Source organism: Urocitellus parryii, chromosome 1, assembly GCF_045843805.1.
Source record: "Urocitellus parryii isolate mUroPar1 chromosome 1, mUroPar1.hap1, whole genome shotgun sequence".
Classification (NCBI taxonomy): Eukaryota; Metazoa; Chordata; class Mammalia; order Rodentia; family Sciuridae; genus Urocitellus; species Urocitellus parryii.
In genome coordinates this window covers 207185937-207207308 of record NC_135531.1, presented here as the reverse complement: position 1 = coordinate 207207308, position 21372 = coordinate 207185937, and the positions used below count along the sequence as shown (strand labels likewise).

General features: G+C 36.6%; 1 non-coding gene and 1 pseudogene across 1 annotated transcript; one reads left to right on the top strand and one right to left on the bottom strand.

Moving 5' to 3' along the window:
- The first annotated feature begins 13188 nt into the window (after positions 1 to 13188).
- LOC113183400 (small nucleolar RNA U13) lies at positions 13189 to 13275 on the top strand (annotated as a pseudogene).
- Positions 13276 to 16968: 3693 nt separating this feature from the next.
- LOC113183376 (U6 spliceosomal RNA) lies at positions 16969 to 17072 on the bottom strand. The gene has a single exon (XR_003300864.2). It is a non-coding gene; the product is annotated as a U6 spliceosomal RNA (small nuclear RNA).
- Between the last annotated feature and the right edge of the window lie 4300 nt (positions 17073 to 21372).

The window sequence follows — 21372 nt, the reverse complement described above, 5'->3', positions numbered from 1 at the left end:
TTTACTCTTGTGGATCAGGACTCAGGCCATATTTGGGTGTGGAGGGAACACAGCTGTACTAAGGGGAGGAAAAGCAAAGTGGGTGGTAAATAAATTATCAAAAGTCTAAAATGCAAATGTCCCAGTGCTAGATGCAATTCTGTTCTCAGGAGACAGATACCTACAATTTTAACCCTTTTTCCTAAAGGAGGTTATTTAACTTAAAAGGAGACAGAAGACCAAGGAAAATAAATACATGTATCCTTCATATAAATATTAAAATCATTTGAATTTGGTAGAATTTTAGGATTCAAGTCTATTTCAGAGGAAATGTGGCTAATGGTAGTATTTACACTTGTATTTTGAAATAATACAGTTTATATGGAGAGGTGAATTCTTTTGTGATTCCTTCCAAAGATACTGCTTTAAAATTTCAGTTTCTTAAATATCCCCTCATAAGGAGGCTTTTTAAAAATAAGATAGATCAGTGGAAAGAGATTGAAATTATCATTAAAAGGAATACTGGAGGATTCTTTTATTTATACAAAAAAGTGAACTGAGCTTTTAAATAGCATGTGGGGTGTGTGTGTGTGTGTGTGTGTGTGTGTGTGTGTGTGTGTGTTTTAAAGTTCAGCGCTGATGGAAATGTGCCAAGGACTGTAATACTAAGAACTGGAACATAGCCAACTGCCTTTGGTTTGGAGAAGGCTAGCACGAGCCAGAGAATGCTCTCAGTATTGGTGGGAGGTTATTTGAACTTGAGGGGGTCAGCCTATTTGAAGCCCAGAGCAGAAAGAAACAATGGTTCTCTGATAATTTGGGTAGTAATCCCAGCAGGGGAGCCCATCAACTTTGTTTTCTCGTAGACAGGTAGACAGAAGTGTCTCCAGGCTATGGCTTAATCTTCCCAGGACTTTAACTTTGAGGAATCATGATATCTTTGTTAGAAGCAGATCTTGCATGCTTACTTAGCAAACTCTTTCTTCCATAAACAGACATTATAGAAGGTGAAATTCTAGGACTTGATCATTGCTCAAGGCATCTCGTAAACCACTGCAGTAAGAACACCGCAAAATCACTATGATGAATGGACACTTTTCATCAGTATACTGATCTATGTGTTTTTCTCTTTCCTGTTCTTTCTTTTTGGCATCTTTCTTTCTTTCTTCTTTTTTTTAAATGTTTCTTCTTCTTTTTTTTAATGTACTGTCATTCTATTTTCTTTTTAATTTTTTTGTTTTAATTAGTTATACATGACGGTAGAATGCATTTATGCACTTTGATATATCATATATAGATGGGATATAACTTCTCATGTTGCAGAATCACATTGGTCGTGCAGTCACATGTATACATACAGTAATAATATCTGTTTCATTCTGCTATCTTTCCTATCCCCACATCCCCTCCCCTTCCCTCCCATCACTTCCCTCTACCTAATCTAAGGTAACGTTATTCTTCCCTAGTGCCCCTTGCCTTATTGTGAATTAGTATCCACATATTAAACACTTGGCCTTTGATTTTGTGGGATTGTCTTATTTTGCGTAGCAGGATATTCTCCAACTCCAACCATTACTGGCAAATGCCATAATTTTACTCTTCTTTAAAGCTGAGTAATATTCCATTGAGTATATATACCATATTTTCTTACTATACCATTCATCTATTGAGGGACACCTAGGTTGGTTCCATAGTCTAACTATTGAATTGAGCTGTTGTGAGCATTGATGTGGCTGCATCTATAGTATGTTGATTTTAAGTCCTTTGGGTATAAGCCAAGGAGTGGGATAGCTGGGTCAAATGGTGGTTCCATTCCCAATTTTCTGAGGAATCTCCATACTACTTTCCACAGTGGTTGCACCAATTTGCAGTCCTACCAGCAATGTGTGAGTGTACCTTTTCACCACATCCTGGCCAACATTTATTGTTGCTTGTATTCTTGATGATTTCCATTCTGACAAGAGTGAGATAAAATCTTAGAGTAGTTTTGATTTGCATTTCTCTAATTGCTAGAGATGTTGAACACTTTTTCATATATTTGTTGATCAATTATATTCCTTCTTCTGTGAAGTGTCTGTTCAGTTTCTTAGCCCATTTATTGATTGGGTTTTTTTTTGTGTGTGTGTGTTAAGTTTTTTGAGTTCTTTATATATCCTAGAAATTAATGCTTTATTGGAGGTGTATGTGGTAAAGATCTTCTCACTTTATTATTTTCTTTGCTGAGAAAAAGTTTTTAATTTGAATCCATCCATTTATTAATTCTTTTTTTAAAATTTTTTTGTAGTTGTAGATGGATAGAATGTCTTTATTATATTTGTTTATTTTTATGTGGCTGTGAGGATCGAACCCAGTGTCTCACACATGCTAGGCAAGCACTCTGCTACTGAATTATAGTCCTGGCCCAATTCTTAATTTTACTTCTTGCACTTTAGGAGTCTTATTAAGAAAGACAGATCCTAGGCAGACATGGGGAAGATTTTGGCCTATTTTTTCTTCTATTAAGCACAAGGTCTCTGTTCTAGTGCATAAGTCTTTGATCCATTTGAGTTGATTTTTGTGCAGGGTGAGAGATAGAAGTTTAATTTCATTTTGCTACATATGGATTTCCAGTTTTGCCAGCACCATTTATTGAATAGGCTATCTTTTCTCCAGTGAATGTTTTTGGCAACTTTGTGTAGTATGACATAACCATATTTATGTGAGTTTGTGTCTGTGTCCTCTATTCTGTACCATTGGTCTACCATTGTGCCAATACCATGCTGTTTATATTAAACTATACTAACTTTGTAGTGTAGTTTAAGGTCTGGTATTGTGATGCCTCCTGCTTAACTTTTCTTGCTAAGGATTGCTTTAGCTATTCTGGGTCTCTTATTTTCCCAAATAAATTTCATGATTGCTTTTTATATTTCTATGAAGAATGTCATTGGGATTTTAGAAGCTATGTATGCTGAACCCAAGGCCAGCATCATTCTAAATGGAGAAAAAAATTGAAAGCATTCCCACTAAAAACTGGAACAAGACAAGGATGTCCTCTTTCATCACTTCTATTGAACATTATTCTTGAAACTCTAGCCACAGCAATAGACAAAAGAAATAAATTTAAGGGATACAAATAGGTAAAGAAGAACTCAAACTATAACTATTTGCTGATGACATGATTCTATATCTAGAAGATCCAGAAAACTTCTAGAACTAATAAATGAATTCGGCAAGTTAGCAGGATATAAAATCAACACCCATAAATCAAATGCATTCTTATACATCAACGATGAATCCACTGACAGAGAAATTAGGAAAACTACTCCATTCACAATAGCCTCAAAAACAAAAAACAGAAAACAAAAAAACCTGGGAATCAATCTAACAAAAGAGATGAAAAGCCTCTACAATGAAAACTACAGAACACTAAAGAAAGAAATTAAAGAAAACCTCAGAAGATGGAAAGATCTCCCATGCTCCTGGATGGGCAGAATTAATATTGTCAAAGTGGCCATACTACCAAAAGCATTATATAGATTTAATGCATTATTTTTTTTATATTTCTCCAAACCCTCTCTTCCTCTCCAGTCTATTAGAATACTTTTCCAGGTCAGATCCTTTAAATATGCCTATAAATATGGGCACTCTCTAACCTTAGATATCAAAACCAAAGCTAAATTCCCACTTTCAGATTTCTTTCTCTCTCTCTCTCTCTCTCTCTCTCTCTCTCTCTCTCTCTCTCTCTCTCTCTCTTCTCTCTCTCTTCTCAAGGCTATTCAACTCATAGGACACAGATTTGACCTTTTCCTAGGCCTAAAGTTGTTCCCCTTTTCCCTATCATTTTATAGTAGTATCTCAGTGACCTTCTTTATTGATGTGACTCTCTAATATCATCCTCTTTTTCATTGATAAACATTTTGACAGTTTTTAGTATCAAAAATTCTTTTGACAGTGACTATAAAACTTGAATTTTAGTGATGTATACGCACTCCTAATTTATTGTCATTATGGTGAATGAATCTATTTCTGACATTTAGTTTACATTCTACTTCTGTAAATTTAGCTCATGTGTAAAACCAGACCTCTTCATTGCTCATGTGGCAGTTATCTATGTCCTTAGGCATAAAAGAACACACTGATATATTTTTGCAACTACTCATATCTAGATTTGTCTCATTCCAGAATTTTCTTGGTCCTTTGGGTCTGAAGTTGCTAGTGGGCTAAGCTGAGTTCTCTACTGCAGATGCTTTTCTGACTCACAAGAAAAAAAAATTTTTTTGGAGAGGGAAATATCATGACAGCACAAAACTCATAGAAACAGTGGAAAATAAGTGTTTTTTTTTTTTTTTTTTTTTGCAACAGGTTAATGAAACAATGAACAATAAATGCCAAACATGAGAGACTCACTTTGCTTATTTAGAATGGCAGCTAGGCTTTGCACAGGTCTTGCATTTAGGCCTAGATTTGTGGGAGGCCCTTTATGTGCTCAGAAAAACACTTGGGTTCTTTTTCAGTCAACGACTTTAGAGATGAATATTCTAATGAAGAAGAATAAAAATACTTGGAGTTGACAGAAGCCCTTCTCATTTTTCTTTTCTTTCTTTCTTACCTTTTTTTTTTTTTAAACAGTGCTTGAACCCAGGGCCTTTTCATGGTAGCAAGTAGTCTACCACTGAGCTGACCTCCAGCTTGCAGAAATTCTTTTCTTAACATTAAATTACGCTAATACACATTGACAAGGACAGGCTGCAAAGAGGAAAACTAAAAATTCTAGAGAAATAATTGGAGTTGACAAAATCAAGCCAATGACCAAGATAAATCTAAAATGTAAAGTCTTTATTTCAGAGAGTTGACAATTATTTGTTAAACGTAGGAAGAATAGACTGCCAATAAAATGTCCTATTTTCCCAAATCATCCTGACTAATGCTTTAGGCCTTAAATTATGCACATAAAATCAATTAGCTAGACACAGATTCTGAACAAATGTATATAATCATGCTGTGATGGTTAATTTTATGTATCAACTTGACTGGGTTATGGGTTACCTGGAAAGCTAGTAAAATATTTTCTCTGGGTGCATCTGTGAAGATGTTTCTGGATTTTGAATTTATAGACTAAGATCTACTCTCCCCAATGTGGTCAGACACTATTCTAAACATTCAGAATTCTCCAGATGGCAGATGGCTGATTGTGGTGTTTCTCAGTCTCCATAATTGCACAAACTGATTCTTATAATAATATACATTATGGGAATATTAATAATATATATTATTATTATTGGGCATATTTCTCTGGAGGACCCCAATTTATTCAAGCCAATGTTCATGTTCTACATAGGGGGAAAGAACACAACATATTTCATAAATATTTTAGTATTAAGATTTTTATTTGAAATATTTCAAAGAATGAAAGATTTCATAAAAGAATAATTATGCTAAAAAGATCTAAAAGTTTATAAAACGTAAGACTTATTTATATTTAAAGAGTGAATATATTAGGGTGGCTGTCTAATCTTTGTTAAATATAACTTTATGTAGAGCATAAATTCCCTTGGCTTTATAAGCCAAGGGAAGCCTGTGTGTTTTTAAAACTTACTTAACTTTTAAGTTGAATATTGTCGATTACATGCCAGCAAAAGTATAATGAAAATGACAACATTGTATGGATTACTCTAAGAGGATAATAGTAGAAAAGAGCTGAAACTTGAGATAATAATAACATTTGCAGAGAAGAGAATGAGACATTTATATCATTATGTAAATGTATAACGAATAAAATAGTCTTTCCTTAATTAACATAAATTGCAGACTGAGTAAATTACTAATTCAGTGTAAATGAGCTGGCTGTATAACTAGTTACTTGACATTCAGTCATTTTGCACATGTTTAATTCCATTTTGTTCTTGGTTAAGAAGAAATGAGAAATTTAATTTTTTTTTTTTATTGTTGGTCGTTCAAAACATTACATAGTTCCTCATACATCATATTTCATAGTTTGATTCAAATGAGTTATGAACTCCCAATTTTATCCCGTATACAGATTGCTGTATCACATCAGTTACCCTTCCATTGATTGACATATTGCCTTTCTAGTGTCTGATGTATTCTGCTGTCTGTATTATTCTCTACTATCCCCCCTCCCCTCCCCTCCCCTCCCCTTCTCTCTCTCTACCCCTTCTACTGTAAATCACTTCTTCCATTTGAATTATCTTGTCTTACCCCTCCTTTCCTCTTATATGTCATTTTGTATAACCCTGAGGATCGCCTTCCATTTCCATGCGATTCCCCTTCTCGTTTCCTTTCCCTCCCACCTCTCAACCCTGTTAATGAAAATCTTCGTCTCAAGCTCTTCGTCCCTACCCTGTCCTTGTTTCCTCCCCTTATATCAGAGGAGTCATTTGGTATTTGTTTTTTAAAGATTGACTAGCTTCACTTAGCATAATCTGCTCTAATGCCATCCATTTCCCTCCAAATTCTATGATTTTGTCATTTTTAAATGCAGAGTAATACTCCATTGTGTATAAATGCCACATTTTTTTAATCCATTCATCTATTGAAGGGCATCTAGGCTGATTCCACAATCTTGCTATCGTGAATTGTGCTGCTATGAACATCGATGTAGCAGTGTCCCTGTAGCATGCTCTTATTAGGTCTTTAGGGAATAGACCGAGAAGGGGAATAGCTGGGTCAAATGGTGGTTCCATTCCCAGCTTTCCAAGAAATCTCCATACTGCTTTCCAAATTGGCTGCACCAATTTGCAGTCCCACCAGCAATGAACAAGAGTGCCCTTTTCCCCACATCCTCTCCAGCACTTATTGTTGTTTGACTTCCTAATGGCTGCCAATCTTACTGGAGTGAGATGGTATCTTAGGGTAGTTTTGATTTGCATTTCTCTGCTAGCGATGGTGAGCATTTTTTCATGTACTTATTGATTGATTGTAGGTCCTCTTCTGAGAAGTGTCTGTTCAGGTCCTTTGCCCATTTATTGATTGGGTTACTTGTTGTCTTATTGTCTAATTTTTTGAGTTCTTTATATATTCTGGTTATTAGGGCTCTATCTGAAGTGTGTGGAGTAAAGATTTGTTCCCAGGATGTAGGCTCTCTGTTTATCTCTCTTATTGTTTCTTTTGCTGAGAAAAAACTTTTTAGTTTGAGTAAGTCCCATTTGTTGATTCTAGTTGTTAACTCTTGCGCTATGGGTGTCCTATTAAGGAATTTGGAGCCCGACCCCACAATATGTAGATCGGAGCCAACTTTTTCTTCTATCAGGGGCAGAGTCTCTGATTTAATATCAAGCTCTTTGATCCATTTTGAGTTAACTTTTGTGCATGGCAAGAGAAAGGGATTCAGTTTCATTTTGTTGCATATGGATTTCCAGTTTTCCCAGCACCATTTGTTGAAGATGCTATCCTTCCTCCATTGCATGTTTTTAGCCCCTTTATCAAATATAAGAAAGTTGTAATTTTGTGGATTGGTCTCTGTGTCCTCTATTCTGTACCATTGGTCCACCCGCCTGTTTTGGTACCAGTACCATGCTGTTTTCGTTACTATTGCTCTGTAGTATAGTTTGAAGTCTGGTATCGCTATACCGCCTGATTCACACTTCCTGCTTAGTATTGTTTTTGCTATTCTGGGTCTTTTATTATTCCATATGAATTTCATGATTCTTTTATCTATTTCTACAAGAAATGCAGCTGGGATTTTGATTGGCATTGCATTGAACTTATAGAGAACTTTTGGTAATATCGCCATTTTGATGATGTTGGATCTGCCTATCCATGAGCAGGGTATATTTTTCCATCTTCTAAGGTCTTCTTCTATGTCTTTCTTTAGGGTTTTGTAATTTTCATTGTATAAATCTTTCACCTCTTTTGTTAGGTTGATTCCCAAGTATTTTATTTTTTGGGGGGATATTGTGAATGGAGTAGTTGTCCTCATTTCCGTTTCAGAGGATTTGTCGCTGATATACAGGAATGCCTTTGATTTATGCGTGTTGATCTTATATCCTGCCACTTTGCTGAATTCATTTATTAGCTCTAATAGCTTCTCTGTAGACCCTTTTGGGTCTGCTAGGTATAGAATCATATCATCTGCAAATAGTGATAATTTAAGTTCTTCTTTTCCAATTTTTATCCCTTTAATTTCTTTCGTCTGTCTAATTGCTCTGGCCAGTGTTTCGAGGACTATGTTGAACAGAAGTGGTGAGAGAGGGCATCCCTGTCTTGTACCAGATCTTAGAGGGAATGCCTTCAATTTCTCTCCATTCAGAATGATGCTGGCCTGTGGCTTATCATATATTGCTTTTACAATGTTGAGGTATGATCCTGTTATCCCTAATTTTTCTAGAGTTTTGAACATAAAGGGATGCTGTACTTTGTCGAATGCTTTTTCTGCGTCTATCGAGACTATCATATGGTTCTTATTTTTTAGTCTATTGATGTGGTGGATAACATTTATTGATTTCTGTATATTGAACCAGCCTTGCATCCCATGGATGAATCCTACTTGATCATGGTGTATAATTTTTTTGATATGTATTTGAATCCGGTTCGCCAGAATTTTATTGAGGATTTTTGCGTCAAGGTTCATTAGAGATATTGGTCTGTAGTTTTCTTTCTTTGAAGTGTCTTTGTCTGGTTTCGGAATCAGGGTGATGTTGGCCTCGTAGAATGAATTTGGAAGTTCTCCCTCTTTTTCTATTTCCTGAAATAGCTTGAAAAGTATTGGTGTTAGTTCCTCTTTAAAGGTTTTGTAAAACTCTGCTGTATACCCATCCGGTCCTGGGTTTTTCTTAGTTGGTAGTCTTTTGATGGTTTCTTCTATTTCTTCTATTGTTATTGGTCTGTTTAGGTTGTCTATATCCTCCTGACTCAATCTGGGCAGATCGTAAGACTTAAGGAATTTATCTATGCCTTCACTATCTTCTATTTTATTGGAGTATAAGGCTTCAAAATAGTCTCTGATTATCTTCTGTATTTCTGAAGTGTCTGTTGTGATATTGCCTTTTTCATCCCGTATGCTAGTAATCTGGGTTCTCTCTCTTCTTCTCTTCGTTAGCATGGCTAAGGGTCTGTCAATTTTATTTATTTTTTCAAAGAACCAGCTTTTAGTTTTGTCAATTTTTTCAATTGTTTCTTTTGTTTCAATTTCATTAATTTCAGCTCTGATTTTGATTATTTCTTGCCTTCTACTTCTTTTGCTGTTTTTTTGCTCCTCTTTTTCTAGGATTTTGAGATGAAGTATGAGATCATTTATTTGTTGGTTTTTTCTTTTTTTGAGGAATGAACTCCAAGCAATGAATTTTCCTCTTAGGACTGCTTTCAATGTGTCCCATAGATTCCGATATGTTGTGTCCGTGTTTTCATTTAACTCTAGGAATTTTTTAATTTCCTCCTTGATGTCTTCAATAACCCATATGTCATTCAGCAACCTGTTGTTCATTCTCCAAGTGATGCTTGATTTTTCCTTTCTTCTTTTATCATTGATTTTCAGTTTCATTCCATTATGATCAGATAAGATGCATGGTATTATCTCTACCCCTTTATATTGTCTAAGAGTTGCCCTGTGACATAATATATGGTCTATTTTTGAGAAGGTTCCATGTGCTGCTGAAAAAAAAGTGTAACTACTTGATGTTGGGTGGTAAAGTCTATATATGTCAATTAAGTCTAGGTTATTAATTGTGTTGTTGAGTTCTATAGTTTCCTTGTTTAACTTTTGTTTGGAAGATCTGTCCAGTGGTGAGAGAGGTGTGTTGAAGTCTCCCATGATGATTGTATGGTGGTCTATCAGACTCTTGAACTTGAGAAGAGTTTGCTTGATGAACACCGCTGCACCATTATTTGGGGCATATATATTTATGATTGCTATGTCTTGTTGGTTTATGGTTCCCTTGAGCAGTATGAAGTGTCCTTCTTTATCCCTTTTGATTAGCTTTGGCTTGAAATCTATTTTATTAGATATGAGTATGGACACGCCTGCTTGTTTCCGCTGTCCATATGAGTGGTATGATTTTTCCCAACCTTTCACCTTCAGTCTATGGATATCTTTTTCTATCAGATGCGTCTCCTGTAGACAGCATATTGTTGGGTCTTGTTTTGTGATCCATTCTACTAGCCTGTGTCTCTTAATTGGTGAATTTAAGCCATTGACATTTAGGGTTATTATTGAGATATGGTTTGTACTTCTATCCATATTTGTTTGTTGATGTTACTAAACCTGATTTGTTATCCTCTTTGACTACTTTCCCCCCTTTACTGTCCTACCTCCCATTGTTGGTTTTCAATGTTATTTTCCATTTCCTCTTCCTGCAATGTTTTGCCCAGGATTTTTTGAAGAGATGGTTTTCTAGCTGCGAATTCTTTTAACTTTTGTTTATCATGGAAGGTTTTAATTTCATCTTCTAACCTGAAGCTTAATTTTGCCGGATACACGATTCTTGGTTGGAACCCATTTTCTTTCAGTGTTTGAAATATGTTATTCCAGGATCTTCTAGCTTTCAGAGTCTGTGTTGAGAGATCAGCTGTTATCCTGATTGGTTTACCCCTAAATGTAATCTGCTTCCTTTCCCTTGTAGCTTTTAAAATTCTTTCCTTATTCTGTATGTTGGACATCTTCACTATAATGTGTCTAGGTGTGGATCTCTTATGGTTTTGTACATTCGGCGTCCTGTAGGCTTCTAGGATTTGGGATTCTGTCTCATTCTTCAAGTCTGGGAAGTTTTCTCGTATTATTTCATTGAATAGGCTGTGTATTCCTCTGGTGTGGAGCTCTGTGCCTTCCTGTATCCCCATGACTCTTAGATTTGGTCTTTTGATATTGTCCCATATTTCTTGGATGTTTTGTTCATGGTTTCTTAGCAGACTTGCTGAGCTGTCTATGTTCTTTTCCAGTTGAAATACTTTGTCTTCATTGTCTGATGTTCTCTCTTCTAAGTGATCTACTCTGCTGGTAGTATTCTCAATTGAGTTTTTAAGTTGGTTTATTTTTTCCTGCATTTCTAGTATTTCTATTTGTTTGTTTTTTATTTCCTCTATCTCCCTGTGAAATTGATCTTTTACTTCCTGGATTTGTTTGTCAATGTGATCTTTCATTATCTGATTTTGCTGTCTCATGTCTTCCTTGAGACTCCAGATCATCTGAAGCATGTATATCCTGATCTCTCTATCTGACATTCCATCTGTTGCACCTATTACCTCTTCTAAAGTTGAGTTGACCTGCATTGCCTGTGGTCCTTTCTTTCCTTGTCTTTTCATACTGCTGGCGTTTCTTTCTGCTTGGTGAAACTGTTGTGTTTTGAAATTTTCCCTCTATTTATTTATATTGCTCTTGTATAGTTGAATAATCACCCTTGCAGGGCATGTAGTGGCTGTGATCCTCCTCCAATTGGTGTGATCCGTCTACCACGCTGGCAGGCCCTAGGTCTGCTCTGCTGGTCGGTCAAAGGTCCGCCTACCCAGCAGGCACGAGGGGCACCTCTATCACTCCCCAGGTTGCTGGGCCTAACCTCCCGATGGGTCGAAGGTTCGCCTAGCTTGCAGGGGGCTGCTCCCGGAGCGAGAGCTAGGCCTCCCGGGGGAGCCCGGATGGTGGAGGCCGACTGCCGGTTCAGGCGGGGCGGGCCAAGCCGCACTGGGTGCCGGCGGCTTGCAAACGCGGCTGGTATCAGCAGGACTTAACTCCTGCACCCGCTGCGGGGTCACCTTTATCGCCGAGTAGCTGCGGTCGCGTGGTTGGGAACCGGGCGGGTGGGGCCGCTTCTCCCAGGGCGAGAGCTGGGCCTCCCGGGGGAGCCCGGATGGCGGAGGACTGCCGGTTCAGGCGGGGCGGGCCAAGCCACTCCGGGATCCCGCGGGTTGCAAAGGTGGCTGGCGTCTGCAGGACTTAACTTCTGCACCCGCTGCCGGTTCGGGCGGGGTGGGCCAAGCCGCTCAGGGATCCCGCTGGTTGCAAAGGCGGTTGGCGTCTGCAGGACTTAACTTCTGCACCCGCCGCCGGTTCGGGCGGGGCGGGCCAAGCCGCTCAGGGTTCCCGTGAGTTGCAAAGGCGGCTGGCGTCTGCAGGACTTAACTTCTGCACCCGCCACGTGGGCACCTTTATTGTCGAGTAGCTGTGGCTGCCTGGTTAGGAACCGGGCGGGTGGGGCCGCTTTTCCCAGGGCGAGAGCTAGGCCTCCCGGGGGAGCCTGTATGGCGGAGGACTGGCGGTTCCGGCGGGGCGGGCCAAGCCGCTTAGGGATCCCGCGGGTTGCAAAGGTGGCTGGCGTCTGCAGGACTTAACTTCTGCACCCGCCACGAGGGCACCTTTATCTCCAAGTAGCTGAGGCCACCTGGTTAGAAACCGGGCGGGTGGGGCCGCTTCTCCCAGGGCGAGAGCTAGGCCTCCCGGGGGAGCCCGTATGGCGGAGGACTGCCAGTTCGGGCGGGGCGGGCCAAGCCACTCAGGGTTCCCGGGGGTTGCAAAGGTGGCTGGCGTCTGCAGGACTTAACTTCTGCACCTGCCACGTGGGCACCTTTATCGCCGAGTAGCTGTGGCCGCCTGGTTAGGAAGCGGGCGGGTGGGGCCGCTTCTCCCAGGGCGAGAGCTAGGCCTCCAGGGGGAGCCGCCTGCCGGAGCGGCTGATGGTTGGGGGACTAGACCTCTGTGCCCGCGTGGTCTTCCAAGATCCACTTCTCTGGGGCAACCTGTCACTTCGAGTAAACCTACCAGTTCACGGCAGCTCTCCTCTTAAGGAAGTTATGCTAGAAGTTCCTCCGTAGCTAGGCTGCAGCTGTTTCGATGAGTCTTTCATATCCCGTTAAAGTGGAGACGTTGGAGTCGCTGCTTCCTCACCGGCCGCCATGTTGGATCTCCGAGAAATTTAATATTTTTAAACAAATCCTTTGGGAAACAATTGGCTTCTCAGAAATTATAATGAATCCAGGCACTGTGGTACACACCTCTAAGCTCAGCAACTCAGGAGGCTAAGACAGGAGAATCCAAACTTAGAATTTCTTCTTCATTACTAAAGAATATGTTCACTTGCAACATACATAGCAAGACCCTGTCTCAAAACAAAAGGTAAAGAGGGTTGGGTATTCAGAACAGTGGTAATAGAGCACCCTGGATCCAATCATCAATACTGGGGAAAAAAAAAAAGATTTACAATGAAAAGGTGAATTAGACATATAAAAGAATGCTAAATAAGAACCAGTTATTTTAGAGTTTAATTACCTAAAGAAAAGAGTTAGATCCTTCGGTTCATAAGTGTGATGATTGGGTGTGCACGCTCTTGTGTGAGATGTGCCTCCCTCTAAGTCTTATTAAGACATCTGACGTGAGAAAAAGAAAAAAAAGGAAAGAAAAGAGTTAATGTCTTCTGAAACATTTTTCAATACCATTTCTCTTGCCTAATCAAATTTCCACTTATTAGATGAACTCATTCTCCTTATCCTTAGCCCATAATTAATGGGAAAATTGTTTTCTATTTTATTATTCTTAGTGATTACCTTACTTATTACAGTATGCATTTATGATTTATCAAAATGTGATATTTATTGCTACTTTTACCTTATTCCCAGAACATGCTATAATTTTAGAAAACTATAACAAATTTTATCTTCCTTCTAATATACTCTTTTTTGTAATTTCTTTCTTTATTTTAATTTGTTATATAAGACAGCAGAATGCATTTCAACTATATTCTTATTCTATATTTTTTTCTCCATACTTTAAAGACAAAAAGTCACTATTATCACTATTTGTGCAATAAATATTCATTTAGATATACCCAAGTGTTTTAATTTTGTTGCTTTTATATCTGTTAACATCTCCAATTGGGATTTTTTTTTCCTACCTAAAGAGTATTCTTTATACTACCTCCAGTGTATATGTGAAAGTGACTGATTCTCAGTGTTTTCTGAGAATCTCCTTATTTCTTCTTCATTACTAAAGAATATTGCCGCAGTCCGGCTGCAGCAAAATAGCCGGGGGGGTGAAGAATAACTTCTGTAGATCGATGCAGCAGGAATGGGAGCCCTTTATTGTAGGGCAACAGAGCTATTTATACATTTTGCACAGCTTATCTTAATTAGCATAAACTAGATACATTAATCAACCAATAAGGAATCTCCACACTTAATGGCTCGCTTTTGTTACTTCTCAAACCACTCCCTCTGACATTTTGCCAGGCACCATCCAGACTTGTTTACGAACTCCAACATTCCTCTGGCAAAATACCAGGTGTTATTTTTGACTTATTTACAGACCTTAACAGAATATGTTCACTGTATATAGATTTCTACTTTAATCATGATTTTTTTTTCCCAGTGCCTCGAAGTTACCATACCATTGTCTTCTGGCTTCCATTGTTTCTGTTGAGAAGTTAGCTATTGGCTCTTAGTAAATTACTGTCACTAGCCACGAAACAATGTGTTGGGTCAATGATGGACAATATATATGATGGTGGTCTCATTAGATTATAATGAAGCTGAAAAATTCTTATTACCTGGTGATGGTGTAGCTGTCATATCACTGGAGTGCAATGCATTACTCATGTGTTGGTGGTGATGCTGGTGGAAACAAACCTCCTGCATTGCCAGTCATGTAAAAGTATAACATTTATAATTATGTACAGTACAATATACTTGATAAAGGTAATACATGACTATTACTGGTGTACATATTTACTATACTATATTTTTAAATCTTTATTTTAGAGTGTACTCCTTTTACGTATCTTTTTAAAAAAAAAAAAAACATTAACTTTAAAATAGCCTCAGGCAGGTTTTTCAGGAGGTATTCCAGGACGTGGTATTCTTATCATAGAAGATGACAGTTTCATGAGTGCTATTGTCCCAATGAGACAAACTGTGGAGATGGAGCACAGAGACATTGATGAGCCTGATCCCGTATAGGATAGGCTAGGTCCATTTGTGTCTTTGTTTTTAACCAAAAGTGTGGAAGTAAAAAATAAAAATAATTGAAAAATAGGAAAAAGCTTACAAAACAAGGATAAAAAGAAAAAAATTTTGCCTAGCTTGGTGGCACATGCCTGTAATCCCAGCGATTTAGAAGGCTGAAACAGGAGGATTGCAAGTTCAAGCCCAGCCTCAGGAATTTAGCAAGGCCCTAAGCAACTAAGCAGGACCCTGTCTCAAAATAAAAAATTAAAAGGTCTGGGGATACAGTTCAGTGGTAGAGCACCCCCGGGTTAAATCCCCAGTACCAGTGACCAAAAACACAAAGAAAACAATATTTTTCTATTCCATAAAATGTGTTTCTGTTTGAAATTAAATGTTATTACAAAAAAGTTTAACATATTTAAAAAGTTTCTGAAGTGAAATTAGAGTAAGCTAAAGTTAATTTATTATTGAAGAAAGAAAATATTTTAATGAATTTAGTGTAGCCTACGTGTACCCTGTTTATAAAGTCTACAACAGTGTACATTAATACCTTAGGTCTTGCCATTCACTCACCAATCACTGACTCATCCAGAGCAACTTCTAGTCCTGCAAGCTCCATTCTTTGCAAGTGCCCCATATAGAGATGTTCCACTTTTCATTTACACTTTACCTTTTTTAGATTTAGATAAGTTTAGCTACAGAGTACTTACCATTGTGCTATCATTGCCTACGGTATTCAGTGTAGTAACATGCTGTACAGATTTGTGGCCTCAGGACAATAGCTATACCATAGTCTAGGTGTGTAGAACACTACACCATTTATGTTTGTGTAAGTATATTCTGTGGTGTTTGTACAATGATGAAATTGCCTAAAGATGCACTTCTTAGAACACAGTCCTCTTATCAAGTGACACATAATTATATTGTGCCGTGAGAGGTATTAATCTTTTTTTCCCACTGATGGCTCTTCTCCTCTTTCCCCCTTCCCACTGAATTTTAATATCTTCTACTTATATTTTCATAAATCTTCTGCAATGGGTGTGATTTCTTAAGGTTTATCTTGTTTAGAATTTTTGGGGATTCTTGAATATTTAACATAAATTGCACCAGTTTGGGGACAATTCTTTTCAGAAAATCTATTATCTCTTCAGACACTGCCTCTTATTTTCTCTCCTTTTCTTCTAGGATTTCAAATATATCTGTTATTTTTCCATAGGTTCAATCCCCAGTACCATCAAAAAAAGAATGATTCCTGGTTGTGCCTTAATAAAAATATAAAATGCCACCTATAAAAGAGATTAAAAAAAACATGAGTCTGAATTTGATTAAGCCTATAATGAACCTACTAGTTTACAGACAATACAGGTAACACTATTCTTGGCTTTTTTCTTTTTTTCTGAAAATCCATATGTTTAATCCCAGAGAAGGATTCTGGCTTATCCTGGACCCCATTTCTACCATTTGGTCTAATTTCTTGGAAAAGGGATTGATGAACGATAGTAGATTATTGTCACTTAGGCATCCCTACAGACAGTGATGGTGACTGACAAAATGATAGGCAGTTATATCAGAGTTTGTTGGAAAGTGGAGGAAATAAGGAAGAAAGCACCAGATATATATCACAAACAATACAGTGGAAAGACAGGTCTTTTTATGTAATACTTTATTATATGCTGAAAACAGCAATTATTCAGTGAATTATCTAGGATAGTTGCTTAGCAGTTTGATTTTTTTAAACTTCTAGCCAAAAAATCAGAATGAACTTTAAGGATCAGAGTTAATGGTGGAAATAATTAAGTCATAATAATCTAAAAGGAAAAATATATGAATCACTTTTGATCTCTCACTAGAAAAATCAAAGAAAATACCACAAAGTAGTAAATTTGTTCTTCTTTCTTCTCAAGCAATTACATAGTTCTAAATATGTATTTTTATGTGTATATGAAAAATGTATAAATATATGTTTCAATATATATTTAAAGTATGTGTATAAAATATGTAATTGAGCTGATAACATATAAAAATATATTTGCCAATATCCCTTATGAGTATATATTAAAAAAAACCTTGATAAAATACTAGAAACTGAATCCAACAGCATATAAAGAGGATTTTAAACCATGACTAAGTGAGATTTTACTTTTCATGAATTTGGTTGTTATCCTTGCACAGAGGCCATGATAATCTTCTCTATATCATTCCAATTTTCATTGTATGTTTGCTGATGAAGCGAGCACCCAAGTGTAATTTATCCCAGGAATGCGAGTTTGTTCCAATATATGAAAATTAACCAATCTAACAAAATATATGAATAGAGTATCAGGAAAACTCATGATCATCTCATCACAGAAAAGTCATTTAACAATTTAGCATCATTTTATGATTAGAAAAAAACTATGATTAGAAAGGAACTTTTTCACCTTCACAAAAGGAATTGATGAAAACTTCTCAGCTAATACCACATTTAGTGGTAAAAGGCTAGATGCTTTCCCCATAAGACCAGTAAAAAGCCAGGCATATTCATTCTAGTTACTTTAATTCAACATTGTACTGGAGGTTCAAATCAGGGAAGACTGGAAAAGAATTAAAATTATCTTTAGTCTCTAAAACAAGATATTGTGTATAAGACCTAAAGAATTCACCAAAAAAATTTAGATCTAATAAATAAGTTCAGCAAGTTTGCCGGATACAAGATCAATATACAAAAATCAATTGTATTTTCTACTCTTGCAATAAATAATCCAAGTATGAAACTAAGAAAACTATTTCATTTATAATAACATCAAAAATAATGAAGTACTTAGGAATGAATTTAATAAGAGAGAAAAGTAAACGGAAAACTATAAAATGTTATTGAAAGAAATTTAAAGAAACGGAAAGATTTAAAAAAACAAAAAGATGACTCATGTTCATGGATCAGGAGACAATATTGTCAAGATGGCAGTAATCTACAAATTGATCTAGGAATTTAATGCAATTACTCTCAGGATCTAGCCTGGCTTCTCTGTCTATCCTAAAATTTACATGGAAACTTAAGATACCTAGACTAGCAAAAACAATCTTGAAAAGGAACAAAATTAGAGGATTCGCTTTCCAGTTTCAAAACTTATTACAGAGCAACAGTTCTCAAGGCAGTATAGAGCTGACATAAGGATAGACATATAGACCACTGAAGTAGAAACGAAAAACTAACCTAAACCCTGACTTTTACATTAGTTAATTTCCCACAAGAATGCCAAAACAATTCAATGAGGGAAAGAAGAATTTTTCAACAAATTATGCTGAGATAACCCTATAGCCACAGGCTAAGAATGATACCTCATACCACATACAAAAATTAACTCAAGGGGAAAGGGGAGGAAGGGTAGAAGTACTGGGGAATGATATTGGTCAAATTATATTGTTATATCATGTGCATAGAGGAATAGGTAACAATCAATCCCACCATTATGTACAACAATAGTGCACCAATAAAAAAGGTGAGAAAGGGGCCTGGGGTTGCAGCTCAGTGGTAGAGTGCTTGCCTTGCACATGTGAGGCACAGAGTTTAAACCTCAGCACCACATAAAAATAAAATAAAGATTCTGAGTCCATCTACAACTAAAAAATAAATAAATAAAAAGCTTTAAAAAACAAAATTTAAAGATTAACTTGAAATGGATCAAATACCTAAATGTAAGAGCCAAAATTATAAAATGTAATAGCTACAATTCCCCTAATCTTAGGAGAAAAGATAAGAGTAAATGTTCATGACCTTTGACTCAGCAGTTCTCTGAGTTATGGTATTAGACACATTAACGATGACAAAAATAGATAAATAGGACTTCATCAAAATTACAAACATTTGTGTGTCAAGGGATACTGTAAGAAAAGTGAAAAGACACCTAACAGAATGGGAGAGAGTATTAGCAATTAATACATTGGACAGGGACTTTTATCTAGAATAGGAAAAGTTTTCCTTATAACTGAATAATAGAAAGACAAATGGCTCAATTAAAAAATGTGCAAATTTTGTTATTAGTTATTTCTCCAAAGATTTTATACAACAAGTATTTGAAAGGGTGCTCAATATAATTAGTTATCAGTGAAAAGTAAATATAAAACACAATGACATACCACTTTACACCCGTTAGAATGACTAGTACCAAAAAGACAGACAACTACAAATATTAGGATATGGAGAAATCACTCTCATATAATGCTGGTGAGAATGTAATGCTGCATTTACTTTGGAAAACAGTCTAATAGTTGCTCAGAACTAACATGAAGCAATTCCACTCTTAGGTATATATTCGAGAGAAATTAAAACATATCCACACAAAAACTTGTACATTTTTCATAAGAACCAAAATATAGAAACAACTCAATGTCCATCAACTAATGAATGAAGAAACAAAATGTGCTACATCGGGGCTGGGGATGTGGCTCAAGCGGTAGGTAGTGCGCTCGCCTGGCATGCATGCTGCCCAGGTTCGATCCTCAGCACCACATACAAACAAAGATGTTATGTCTGCCGAAAACTAAAAAATAAATATTAAAATTCTCTAAAATATGTGCTATATCTATACAATTAAATATTATTTGGCTATAATACAGAATACTGATGCATGCTATACATGGGTAAACTTCATGAACATTATTTTAAGTAAAGATACCAGTCATGAAAGATAGTATATCACATGATTCCATTCTTTTTTTGGGGGGAGGGGTGCTGGAGATTGAATCCAGGGCCTTGTGCAGACAAGGCGGGCACCCTACCAACTTATCTATAGCCTCAGCCCCCCATGATTCCATTTTTATAGCGGCAGAAAGTAGATTAATGATTGCCTAGAGTGGGAGTATGGGATGACAAGATCAAGAGTGATAGCTAAAGGACACAGAATTTATTTTTAGTGTAAGACTTCTATAATTGATTGCAGTGATGTCTGTACATATCTATAATAGATAAATTGCAGGTGAGTATATCTATTTAAAATATTTTTATTTTATTAATTAATTTATTTTTTTGTATGTGGTGCTGAGGATCAAACCCAGTGCCTTACGTGTGCTAGTCAAGCGCTCTACCACTGAGCCACAATTCCAGCTCTGAGTATATATTAATAAAGTTGTTATCAAAAATATTTAGATGTTGAAATGCAGGCTTTTTTCATACTGACATACCACTGTTAGATCAATAACTTCTGTGAGGAAAGTGATAATGATAAATGTAGTTATATCCTGAAAATCTAAATAAAGCAAAATCTGGCAGGAGTTGAGGAGGCAAAAGAATCTGTTCTTACTTGGGATTACACCTAAGGAAAGGAAATACATGTAAAAGTGAGCTTTAACTTATTGCCTGTACACTTAGTGACAGAAAATAAATTGATAATTTTTGCTACTTATTTAGTTTAGCTGAATGCATCAAAAGAGCCTTAATCCAGTAAAATAATATATTCCCAGAGGTTTGGAAACATTATATGCCTCTAATGACTAGTTCAGAACCACTTTTTATAGGTATGAACACTGAGAGACATTTGTTCCAAGGCAGATACAATGTTAGAATAAGATGTTGAAACTTAAGTTTTCAATATTATGACTTGCTGTGGGTAGGTCAAATTGTAAGCCTTGTGTTTTTTGCTTTGAATGTAATATAAAAATGGACATGAATGTTTCTTTGAAAATAACACATGGCGTAACTTTGATTCATTGGTATATATTATAAAATAAATATGAAACTTCAGGCTTTCTTTTCATGATATATGATCCCAGTCTGATTTTTTATATCTAGTTATGTGGTGTAGGTTTGACATTTAAAATAAAATTGCAAAATGAAAACCCATTCATGTTCCATTTGGAAAGCATAAGTATATATAAAAGAAAATATATAACTTGTTTTAGGAGTCAGAACAAAAGATCAGGCTCAGCAGAGTACAGTCTATAATCAGGGCTCCCTGATCAACCAGAAATACTTTTCTTTTGAGAGACCTGCACCAACTTCTTTTTAAAGGTCTTAGTGTATCATGTGAACATACCACTACAATCACCATCTATGTGCAAAAATTGCTTAATGCTTCATACTGAGTATATCAGGAAGAGTTTTCTCCTTAGAAGCAAATTTGAATATCTTTTGGCTTATGAAGATCAGGAATTATTCTCATTGAGAACACCAGTGTGCTACATGATTAAACACAAAATATTATCAGAAAGTATACAAAACAATAGTGTCTAGGGATTTCAGTGCTTTCTCCCCCAGAAGAAAATCTATATCCTGGCAACCTGCCTCTATTTTCTCAAATAAAGTTCCTATTTAAATGTCTTTTGACATATTTCATCTGGAATATTTTCATGAAGACTGTATAGGAGACAAAGAAGCACCTAAAAACAGACTTAACAGTAGGGCTAAGGATATTGTGAAATCGGTATTATTTTCACTCTTACTTTTTGATTCCCTTTCCCTCCTTCTGTTGCCTTTCCCTCCTTTACTTTGAGTTCGTTTCATATTCCATGCAGCCATTCTTTTGAAAGAGAATCTCTGATAAATGAGTTTACATC